Source organism: Macrobrachium rosenbergii, chromosome 6 (assembly GCF_040412425.1).
Source record: "Macrobrachium rosenbergii isolate ZJJX-2024 chromosome 6, ASM4041242v1, whole genome shotgun sequence".
Taxonomy (NCBI): Eukaryota; Metazoa; Arthropoda; class Malacostraca; order Decapoda; family Palaemonidae; genus Macrobrachium; species Macrobrachium rosenbergii.
The window spans coordinates 16893643-16904769 of NC_089746.1; the positions used below are offsets into that span (position 1 = coordinate 16893643).

The 11127-nt window shown below is 38.0% G+C and overlaps 1 protein-coding gene across 2 annotated transcripts in view; it reads right to left on the bottom strand.

Annotated features, from left to right (window-relative positions):
- LOC136839234 (uncharacterized) overlaps nucleotides 1-9616 on the bottom strand; it is a 141076-nt gene extending 131460 nt beyond the window's left edge. Inside the window, exon 1 of one of the 2 annotated variants that reach the window (XM_067104985.1) lies at nucleotides 9376-9616. The gene's annotated coding sequence lies outside the window, so the exon portion shown is untranslated. The remainder of the gene's footprint in view (nucleotides 1-9375) is intronic. The other variant, XM_067104984.1, reaches the window with a different exon arrangement.
- Nucleotides 9617-11127: the final 1511 nt, after the last annotated feature.

Genomic DNA, 11127 nt, shown 5'->3' on the forward strand with positions numbered 1-11127 from the left:
ATGGTAAAATGTCCTATCTGGTATTGCACGTATCTGCAGTGCCCTACAAGGTGATACATTATATCCCTTCTGCGATCCAGACAGCCAAAGAAGTCTAACGAAATTATTATTATTATTATTATTATTATTATTATTATTATTATTATTATTATTATTATTATTATTCAGGAGATGGACACTATTCATACGGAACAAGTCTACACCTTACACCTTCTGCCATAAAACGCATTTGCTTGTGACATAAAACAATTCTGTTAATTTTCCTTGTCCGTCACCTCTCTCTCTCTCTCTCTCTCTCTCTCTCTCTCTCTCTCTCTCTCTCTCTCTCTCTCATTAAACGAGCCCTAAATACAAGGCGAAATCTTTTTTCCGGTTCCGCGATCGGCTTATCATCCCCGATGGAAGTCCTGCGGACGAGATCTTCTCTTATAAGCATCGAGGGCTCTTCAATTGCTTCATTACAAAGGATTCTGATGAGTCGGTTCATCTCCTCTCTCTCTCTCTCTCTCTCTCTCTCTCTCTCTCTCTCTCTCTCTCTCTCTCTCTTTAAGAAGAATAAATTTCTCTCTCTCTTTCTCTCTCTCTTGAGAAGAATAAATTTCTCTCTCTCTCTCTCTCTCTCTCTCTCTCTCTCTCTCTCTCTCTCTCTCTCTCTCTTGAGGTGAATACATTTCTCTCTCTTTCTCTCTTGAGATGAAGACATCTCTCTCTCTCTCTCTCTCTCTCTCTCTCTCTCTCTCTCTCTCTCTCTCTCTCTCTCTTTCTTTGTCTTCAAGGGTGGGGCTCTCTTCTTGATTCTGCGAATATTTTTTTTTTGTTTTTGTTTTTCCAGAGAACTCAAGCTGTGGGTGATAGTCACTTACGTATTGATTGATTACCATCACTGTGGTCTATCTACCAGGTACCTAATGCACTTTATGGTCAGAGAAGAATAATGGCATTTCAAGGTGCTGGCCCTAAGGATGAAGGTTCGCTCAGGAATCGAACCTGGGAGGGGAAGGCAAGAGCCACTGAACCACAAGAGAGACAGGATGTGTATGTATGTATGTATGTATGTATGTATGTATGTATGTATGTATGTATAATATATATATATACATATACATATTCATGTGTATACGTCAATTTAAGCTTCAATTCTAAGTTCACCTTTAATTTCCATATTACAATTTTCTAGGAAAGAAAAAACTCAATAATAGTGCGTTCCACTCCAGTGAAATGTCATCAACAAATGTTGGCAATTTATTGCACATACATCACAAACAAGCTGAATACAAATCAACGACTTATTGGTAGTCATAACAAGTGGTTCATACAATTAACAGGCATTTGCCATAGAATCAGTCTCCACTTAAGTCGTAGACTTGTTGTCTACATGTTTATGATAAGTATGTTAGTGTTGCCAACATGTGTATATGACATGTTTTTGTAGTGTGGACGCACCTTAAGATACCAGTATATATGAGAAAGGTGGTTTTCTTGGTAATATGCATTAAGCTGAAGGTACAGGGCGAAGCTAACCAAGGGAAACCTGAATGAGGGAAATGAGATTAAGAGCGAGCTTGAGAGATAACCAGCGCAAGAAAGAGAGACGACGCAAAAAGAGACTGCGTAACAAAGAGACAGACTGCGCCAAAAAGAGACAGACTGCGCAAGAAACAGAGAGAGAGATAGAACGCGTCCTCTGACAGCAGATGACGTCACGATCGCAATGTATTACTGAGAAATGAGACTGACTAAAGGGCCGTACACACGATCAGTATTACTGTCATTAAAAATACTGTCATTATTTTGGTACCGTCAGTACACTAAACACACGTTCAGTATTTATTACTGAGTGAAGTGTCAGTACATTCGGTGACCGACATCGAGAGGTTGTCGCTATTGCGTTCTAGTAAAATGGGGAATAAAGAGAAAGCATGTATTGCTTTTATTTTGACTTTCTTGTCAAAGAGGAAACGGAACCGCAAGAAGTGGGTCAAAGACTGGCTTGCAAAACGGAAGATTACAGTCATTTAAACCTGTTAAATGAGATAAAAACTACAGATATGGAAGACTTTGCACATTATTTTCGGATGGTCGAAATACTCGTACTGTAAGTTGAAACAAACTTTTAGAAGAATACAGTTACGAGGGAAAGCATATCTGCCAATGAAAGACTGGCTATTCTCTCCGTTATCTGACAACTGGACGAAGTTTTTCCGACCTACGTTTTTCAGGAGTCATGGGAAAATCAACAATCAGCGGAACAGTACATGAAACATGTGAAGCTACAATTACTGTCCTCAAGGATTACATCAAGGTAAAGTAAGCATGAATAGGGTATTGATTCAGCATATTGTAGACATTATTTATTTAATGGTAATACATTTCATTAATTATCATTGCCCCCCTTCACCTAGAAAGTCATGGAAATATTGAGTCAATGGTTGTAATTGGGTCATGGAATTGTTTACTGGGTCCCACAACTCTGGTAAGCGACTATATAATAGAATAAAATCCTGAAGATTCTTTTTCTCTTCTTCCTTTCCTGCCATTGTAACTACCACAGCAGCTTGGATAGTACTGATGGGAATGACAGTACAGCGAACACAGCATCAGTAATATAAGGCCTGCCCAAATACTGATGACTGGATTTTGAAGTCAGTAACCACCATTTTGTGGTACTGATGGTACTTCAGTATGACGCACACACCGTCAGTATTACTGACAGTACACAAAATAATGACAGTAAAACTGATCGTGTGTACGGCCCTTAAGACTGATTCCGAGTTCAGCCGTGACGTTTTCGACACAATCTCGTCTGAGGTACCTTTAGTCTTGGTCTGACACGTGCCACATACACTTTTGTGTCCCGGACACAGCAAATCGATATTAGAGGCAGTTACTGATGCAAAGGTCGGCATATTTTGATTCTCTGATTCAACTCCACTTCTACTTCTTCTTCTTCTTCTTCTTCTTCTCCTTCTTCTTCTTCTTCTTCACTTGTTTACCTTGCTCTCGGGTAATGTGATCGAGCTGCCTCAAAAGTTGTTCTCCTTAAAGATGGATAATATTATACTGAATAAAACAAGATTAATATATAACTTTATATACAGCGAACACAAAACCCGTAACGACTTATATAATTTTTTCTTTAGTGGACATGAAAACATAGTGCCATGTCAACTTGCATTTATATTTATTCTTCTCTCTCTCTCTCTCTCTCTCTCTCTCTCTCTCTCTCTCTCTCTCTCTCTCTCTCTATGCGTTATATCTTAAACTGAAAAAAACAACTGCTTGTTACATAAAAATAATTTCCTATTAATTTCCATTTTTAGTAAACTCTCTCTCTCTCTCTCTCTCTCTCTCTCTCTCTCTCTCTCTCTCTCTCTCTCTCTCTCTCTCTCTCTCACCTCATACTGAAAAAATACAACATTTGCTTGTGACACAAAAAAATTCCTTCTCAATTTCCCTTTTAAATCACAGCTCTCTCTCTCTCTCTCTCTCTCTCTCTCTCTCTCTCTCTCTCTCTCTCTCTCTCTCTCTCTCTTCCCAAAATTCCTTTATACCTAGATTCTGTTGAGGTTTCTTCTTTCGAATGAACCTTTCTCGTTCCAACCTCAAATAAAGAGTTCATCTCTGCTTTGTAAATAAAAAATTAACAAAATGATCCTTGAACTCTCTGGCAAAGCAGCCTGCTGCCTCTTGATGAACTAAATGGATCTCTCTCTCTCTCTCTCTCTCTCTCTTTAGAAGGTCTCTGTAGTGGCTTTCTCTTTGTGTCTCTCTTTAGTCTGTAAAATTAATAAAGTGCTTGTAATTTAAAACTATTATGAAGATTTTCCTTTTAGATCAGCCGGCTTGCGGGATTGAACTGCCACAGACCTCTACGAAGTCCGGAGCTGCTCTCTCTCTCTCTCTCTCTCTCTCTCTCTCTCTCTCTCTTAATAAAGTCTCTCTCTCTCTCTCTCTCTCTCTCTCTCTCTCTCTCTCTCTCTCTCTCTCTCTCTCCTGTAAATTTATGCACATGGACACTCACGTATTCATTGATACAAATTCATGTTTAGGTTTATATATGCATATGTAGTTATTTAATGATATCTACATATGTATATGTAGTAATGTAATGATTTCTACATATGCATATGTAGTAGTTTATTGTAGAATACCATTTTAGAATGAAGAAAAACTAATTGCTCTAGTAAAATGCCTATCACTCGCAGGAAATTGAAAATATGTTAGTTATTTTGATAAGACAAGATTCGAACTTAAATGTTATTGTTTATATTAGATTAAGTAGGCCTTATGCCAGCACAGGTTCATGCTCGTGCAACTAGCCCGAGTTACGACAACTAAAACATCAACTGAAACTCAAAAAATATCTGGAAAATGTAACAACCAAATTTCAGTAGCAACTCAATGTTCAAACAATGTTTACAGCTGGTAAAATCTACGGTGAATAAATACACGCCACGCTTCACTATGTATCGTAAGCTATTCAAATTCTTCATCTGGCACAAATAAATATTGCCCAGAAATTAATATTTCATTTCATCACAAATAGCTTGAACCAAACATTAAAATATCTGTAGAAGCGACGTGAAATTTCCACTCATCCGTGAGAGAGAAATAACAAAGGAAGCACTGCTTTAGATATTCCCCTCTGGTGTCGCCACGACCAAAATATTATTAAATTCGCGTTTTAGCAAAGAGGATATGGAAATAAAAGAGCCCGAGCGAGGGAGATTTGCCAAAGTAGAATTAAGAGGTTTTTCACCGCATCGCAAAACCACTCCCACACAACTGGGGTTTCAATTCAGCAGAGAAGAATTCATTTAAATTCAGAGGCAGAATTGAATTTGTGTGTATTCCGGTCCACCAGCGAGGCGTTTTGGGCTTCTGTGATTTTTTTTTTTTTTTTTTTTTTTTTTTGAGTGTTTACATTTTGACTCTGATATGAGTCACGGGGGTGGGGAGAGTCACCTGCGATTCCTCCCCTCCCCCCTACCCAATTCCTACCCCCTCCAAACTTCCCTTCCCTACAATCGGATCCGCTTCCAAAGCAGGATTCGTATCATACCTTTGACTGAGGAGAAATGACCTCGCCAGACAAAAAGTTAATAATAATAATAATAATAATAATAATAATAATAATAATAATAATAATAATAATAATAATAATAATATATTATTATTATTATTATTATTATTATTATTATTATTATTATTATTATTATTATTGTTATTTCTACCTCACATCGAGTTCGAACTACTTCAGACTGAGAAATTTTCATAGGTCGTTGCAGCCAGTGTATCCAAAATACATAGTAACATATTCCTAGTAGTAGTAGTAGTATCAGTAGTATTAAGAGTATTAGTATCAACAGTAGTAGTTGTTGTGTTAGTAGCACTGTTGAAAATATGGAAAAGCAGTCAGCGTCTCCCGTTTCAACTTGACGCAAAGCAAGCGATTCGCAAATAGCTAGTGTACCCACGAAACCAAATAAATAAATAAATAAAATATCTTAATTAATTAATCATTTATGCATTTATGTATTCGTTTATTTATTGATTTATTAAATAATTAATCAATAACCGTTCATCTAATGCCTAGAGTGTTTAAGCTGACAGGTCGTGCACAATCAAATCGTAAAATCGATGAAATAAAGAGAATCAGTGTCTATACATAAAACTCTATGTATGATGTGTAGTAATAAACACCATTCCACTATCTCTCTCTCTCTCTCTCTCTCTCTCTCTCTCTCTAAATTAACCTTGGGCCAATGTTCATATCCCCTTCTTGCTCTCAAGTCCTTGTGACAGACAGTATACACGTACGGAACTCATAAATCTGATAGGCTAGACCAGATCAGACCTTTTAAAGAAATCCAAGATGGCTGATCCGCTGCCATTTTAAAGAGTCAGAGCGGATAAATCTGTTGTAAAGTCTGTGCATTTCCTTGCAATATATTTATATGTATATGTACTTTACCTTTCCGTATATATATAAAGGAAACCATCTAAAATGCAGTACATATACACGTTTATACAAAGACCTGTCATAACGGTTTGAATTTACATGCAACCTTTATACGCCATGTAGTATTGCTTCTCATTTTTAGTTAGATCTGAGCTCTCAAACCAAGCAGTGGTTTTCACCAAGAAACAATCGACGCTTTCCACTCGACTAATAAGTGTGTTTACGCAAACATGGTCTTCACAGAACATACATACGTAAATCACAAATAAGTTTGGCAACGAACACAAAGAACAATTGATTTGTCATAAGAAAATATAAATAAAAAACATAATTTTATCTTAATCACCACTATTTACCTGCATATTTTCACTGCAAGCCTTTCACTTAACACAAAGAACATTTTCCAAGCACCGTAAGTCTAGCGTAAAATTTCCTTTTCTGTATCATTAATTTCCAATGACCAAACTTTTTTTTCCTCGCTCAAGTCACTTTCCCCGACCAATTCTTGGTCTCCTCCACCTTCTCCAGTCTTTTCCAGCCAGGAATATTCCTGAAAAGAGGACCTCATTCCTAATTGTCCAAGTCTCTTCGAGTGGAACAAACTTGTAAGTGGAACCGTGATATTTCAGTAAGGAAAGCCACCTGAAATACTTAGTTCCATGTTCATATTGCTCTTTGCTATTCTCTGAGAGTTGTTGCACTGTCATTATTGTTGTTGTACTGTTGTTGTTTTGCTGTTTCTTTTTCTAGACCTCATTTTTAATTGTACAGGTCCCTTCGAGTAGAACAAACTTGTGACTGTAATTGTGTATTTCAGTAAAGAAAGTCACCTGATATGCATTTTTCATTGTTCATATTTTTCACTGCCATTCCCTAAGAGTTGTTGCACGGTTTTCCTCGTTGTTATTGCTAGTGTTGTTCCGTTGTTGCTTTTTTTTCAGGTAAACAACCTCCATTGTTACCACGCTTTCTTAACTTGCAAATCGTTTCTAAACGAAACTGTCAGCATTCCGATTCACTTGGACGTTTTCTTTCTAAACATCGAAACTTTCGTATCTTTTCAGTCCACAAAACGAATCACCCTGTATTTTATACACTACTTTTTCCACTCACTGTATTCACCATTCTTTATATTCTTTTGTGGTAAACTCACTATCATAGCCATTTCGTCCTCACTAGTTGAAACGTTCCACAGGTTACCTTGAGTTCTTCACTCGATTTTTTCATTGATCGGTTATATATATATTTGTATATATGTATACATACTGTATATATATATATATATATATATATATATATATATATATATATTATATATATATATATATATATATATATATATATATATATATATATCATATATATATATATATATATATATATATATATATATATATATATATATATATATATATATATATCTTGAGAAAGACTGACTGACAAACTGCTAGGCGTTTATAGATATTATTAATATGAACGTGCATAACCATGTGTGTATATATATATATATATATATATATATATATATATATATATATATATATATATATATATATATATATATATATATATATACGTTATATATATGTGTGTATGTGTAATTCTGCCTATATTAAAATGAAATTATCATCTCTTTCTCTCTCTCTATCTCTCTCTCGCAACGGAACTATATATCGAAATTCTATTAGCGTAGCAATTTCATCTTCCCATCAATCTGCGGCAGCGTTGCACACGTCAAGAAACTCATTCTCTAATATACAGAAAAGGCTTATTCTGAAATCGAGCAACATAACCTGTCCTTCATAATATTCACCTCTATGGTTATGACACTCTCTGTCTTCCTTTGTGTTTCCTGAATCGCTATCGTCAAACAAATCATGGAAGTACTTCCTAGACACTTACTCCCCTTGTAGCTGGATGTGTATAGCTATTATATGCCCGTCTCGGTTCCTCAGCCGCGAATGGGGATGGACAAATAAGAATAAGCCTTTCCGTTACAATGTGTTCGATCGTCATTTTGTTGTATCGTTTAATTTCTTTGCTAAAGCTACGAATTAAAATGTTTTGCCATTTCACGGGTTATACGGCGTATGAGAGCTTGCGAAGAGGCGTTACAGGACGACGTACACACACACACACACACGCACACACACACACACACACACAAAACACACACGCTAATTCAGAGATGAAATTGGAACCGCCCGTTACTAAGAAAAAATGGAGAGATTTAGGAACTGATGTAATCTATCTCTCCCATCTCATCGAATCTTCTGGTAGTATTTTAATTCCAGGAGAATATCTTTAACGCTGGGATGCTCTCTCTCTCTCTCTCTCTCTCTCTCTCTCTCTCTCTCTCTCTCTCTCTCTCACGCGAGGGGAATGTAAGCCTTCATGTTCTCTCCCAGACGAGGGGAATGTAAGCCTCTATGCAGAGAGAGAGAGAGAGAGAGAGAGAGAAGAGAGAGAGAGAGAGAGAGAGAGAGAGAGAGAGCATATCAACAGGTTGCTCACAGAGGTGAGGAGGAGGCTGCTGAGCGTAGCGAAGGGGGAGTGGGAGTCGGGGGAGGGGAAGTAGAAGGTGGAGGGAGGAGGAGGAGTAATGTCAGGGCGGGGATAGAATCAGGTAGAGAAACCATCTTGCTGGAGAAAGAGGCGATGGCCGGAGAGAGAGAGAGAGAGAGAGAGAGAGAGAGAGAGAGAGAGAGAGAGATAGTTGGCGGACGCTGGAAGGGGGAGGGAGGGAAGGGGGGAGGAAGGGGAGCTTCGAAGGTGGATGGGCGCCTGGGAGAGGAGGTAGGAATCGAAGGTGGTGGTCGTCGAGTTGCAGGAGGAGGAGGAGGAGGAGGAGGAGGAGGAGGAGGAGGAGGAGGAGGAGGAGGAGGAGGAGGAGGAGGAGAAGGAGGAGGAGGGAGAGGAGGAGGAACAGAAGGAGGAGGAGGGAGAGGAAGAGGGAGAGGAGGAGGGAGAGGAGGAGGAGGAGGAATGACCGAGGGCACGAGATGGAGTCGTTAAGGGGAGGGAAGGGGAAGAGGAATCCAAGCAGATGAGAGCTCTGGAATAATTCCATGACTGGAAAGGCGCCTGGAACAGATTCCCCAAACAGATTCACATCACAAGAATCCTTATTAGATTCCCCATCAAATTCCCCACCACCGGATTCCCCAAGTAATTCTTCATCACCAGAATCCCCACCACCAGATTCCCCATCCAATTCCCCGCCAACGGATTCTTCATCAAATTCCCCACCACCACCACCACCGCCTCGTGTTCTGCTAAACGGCGCCTCTGAGCACAAACAAACCCTTTCTCTCTCTCTCTCTCTCTCTCTCTCTCTCTCTCTCTCTCTCTCTCTCTCTCTCTCTCTCTCTCTCTGTGTGTTCAGAATTCCACATACTCGCTTCCACACTTACCTGGCTCTCTGATCTTAATTTCCTCTTATTTATTTATTATTATTCCCTCCTCTAATTCCCCTCGGGAGGATGAGAAAGATCCGTCGGCGGGAGGAGGCGATTTGCAAAGGGCGCCGTCGTTCCGTTTCGTCTTCTCTCGGAGGCTGGGAAGCAACAACTGGCTGAGTGATTCAACATCCACCGACACCAGCCTCCTCCCTCCTCCCTCCTCCTCCACAGGCACACATGTGGACGTACACGCACGCGCGCGCGCACGCACGGACACTCTCACGGACATAGACACGCTTAGCATACACATGATGATTGTCTCTCTCTCTCACTCATTCGCTCGTTCATTTGATCTCTCTCTCTCTCTCTCTCTCTCTCTCTCTCTCTCTCTCTCTCTCTCTCTCTCTCTTCTCTTTTTCTTTTTCACTTTCCGCATTGGTTTTCTCTCTCTCTCTCTCTCTCTCTCTCTCTCTCTCTCTCTCTCTCTCTCTCTCTCTGTCTTGAATATTCCCCGTCTCTTGTTCATTTATTAATTTCTGCTGTTTAGTATTTCATTGTTTCTATGGTAATATTATGTATATCAATATAACATTACTTATATAGTGCGTGTGTGTGTGTTTGTGTGTCTGTACGTGCGCGCGCTCACGTCAATGATTGTGCGTTTCCGTGTGCGTGCGTAAACCAAAAATGTATCTCACAATTGATACATTTCAAAATATCACCGTTTATACAACTCTTAACTTTATCACGAAAAATTGCAATGCAATAAAATCTACGGTAATTGCAACCCATATTTCAGTTACTCTTCGGTTACATACCGTACATTACTGTTTATGCTTGTAAATGTAAATATTATTCGCAAACTAATAAGATTTCGTTCTATGGGAATAGTGGTTACTTTCATTTCGTTATAAGTATCATAGATGTCACTTTTGAAACACCGCCAACCGATGGGTTCCATTTCAACAGAGTACCATCCTCTCCCGAGTAAATTTAAATATCTAATTACGGACACGAAACGGCTGCGTGATTTCTTAATTGATTCCAAAATCGTTCAAGACCTGCAAATTACCTGTCCAATTTTCATCCTGAATTAAAATTGGTTACGATATTAATGACAATCAGCAAATATATTTCTTGGTTTTTTTTTTCTGATAACTGATCTCTTCTTTCTGCATTTCCTATTACGTTCTGTTACCTCTTTCAAATGCATACCATAATATTGTTTGGAAGCTTGAATTCCAATTCAGTGGCCCATGTGATGGGTTTGTTCCATATGAATGGGGTTCATCTTCGGAATAATAATAATAATAATAATAATAATAATAATAATAATAATAATAATAATAATAATATTTACTATCCTGGGAATTAATTTTTCTGGAGAGGAACATTAAAGCGTTTCTTACAAAAAGAATAATAATAATAATAATAATAATAATAATAATAATAATAATAATAATAATAATAATAATAATAATAATAATAATAATATTTACTATCCTCAAAATTAATTTTCTCGAGAGGAACATTATGGTGTGTCTTACAAAAAAAGCGTAATAATAATAACAATAATACTCATCATCATCATCATCATCATCACCATCATCATTGTAATATCTACTATCCTGAAAATGAATTTTCTGGAGAGGAACAATATGGCGTCTCTTAACAAAAAAGAACATTAATAAGAACTATTTATTTTCTTTTTCCTCTACCTGATGCAATTTCCTATCCTAAGCCTTCTTCTAATTTTACTTACTG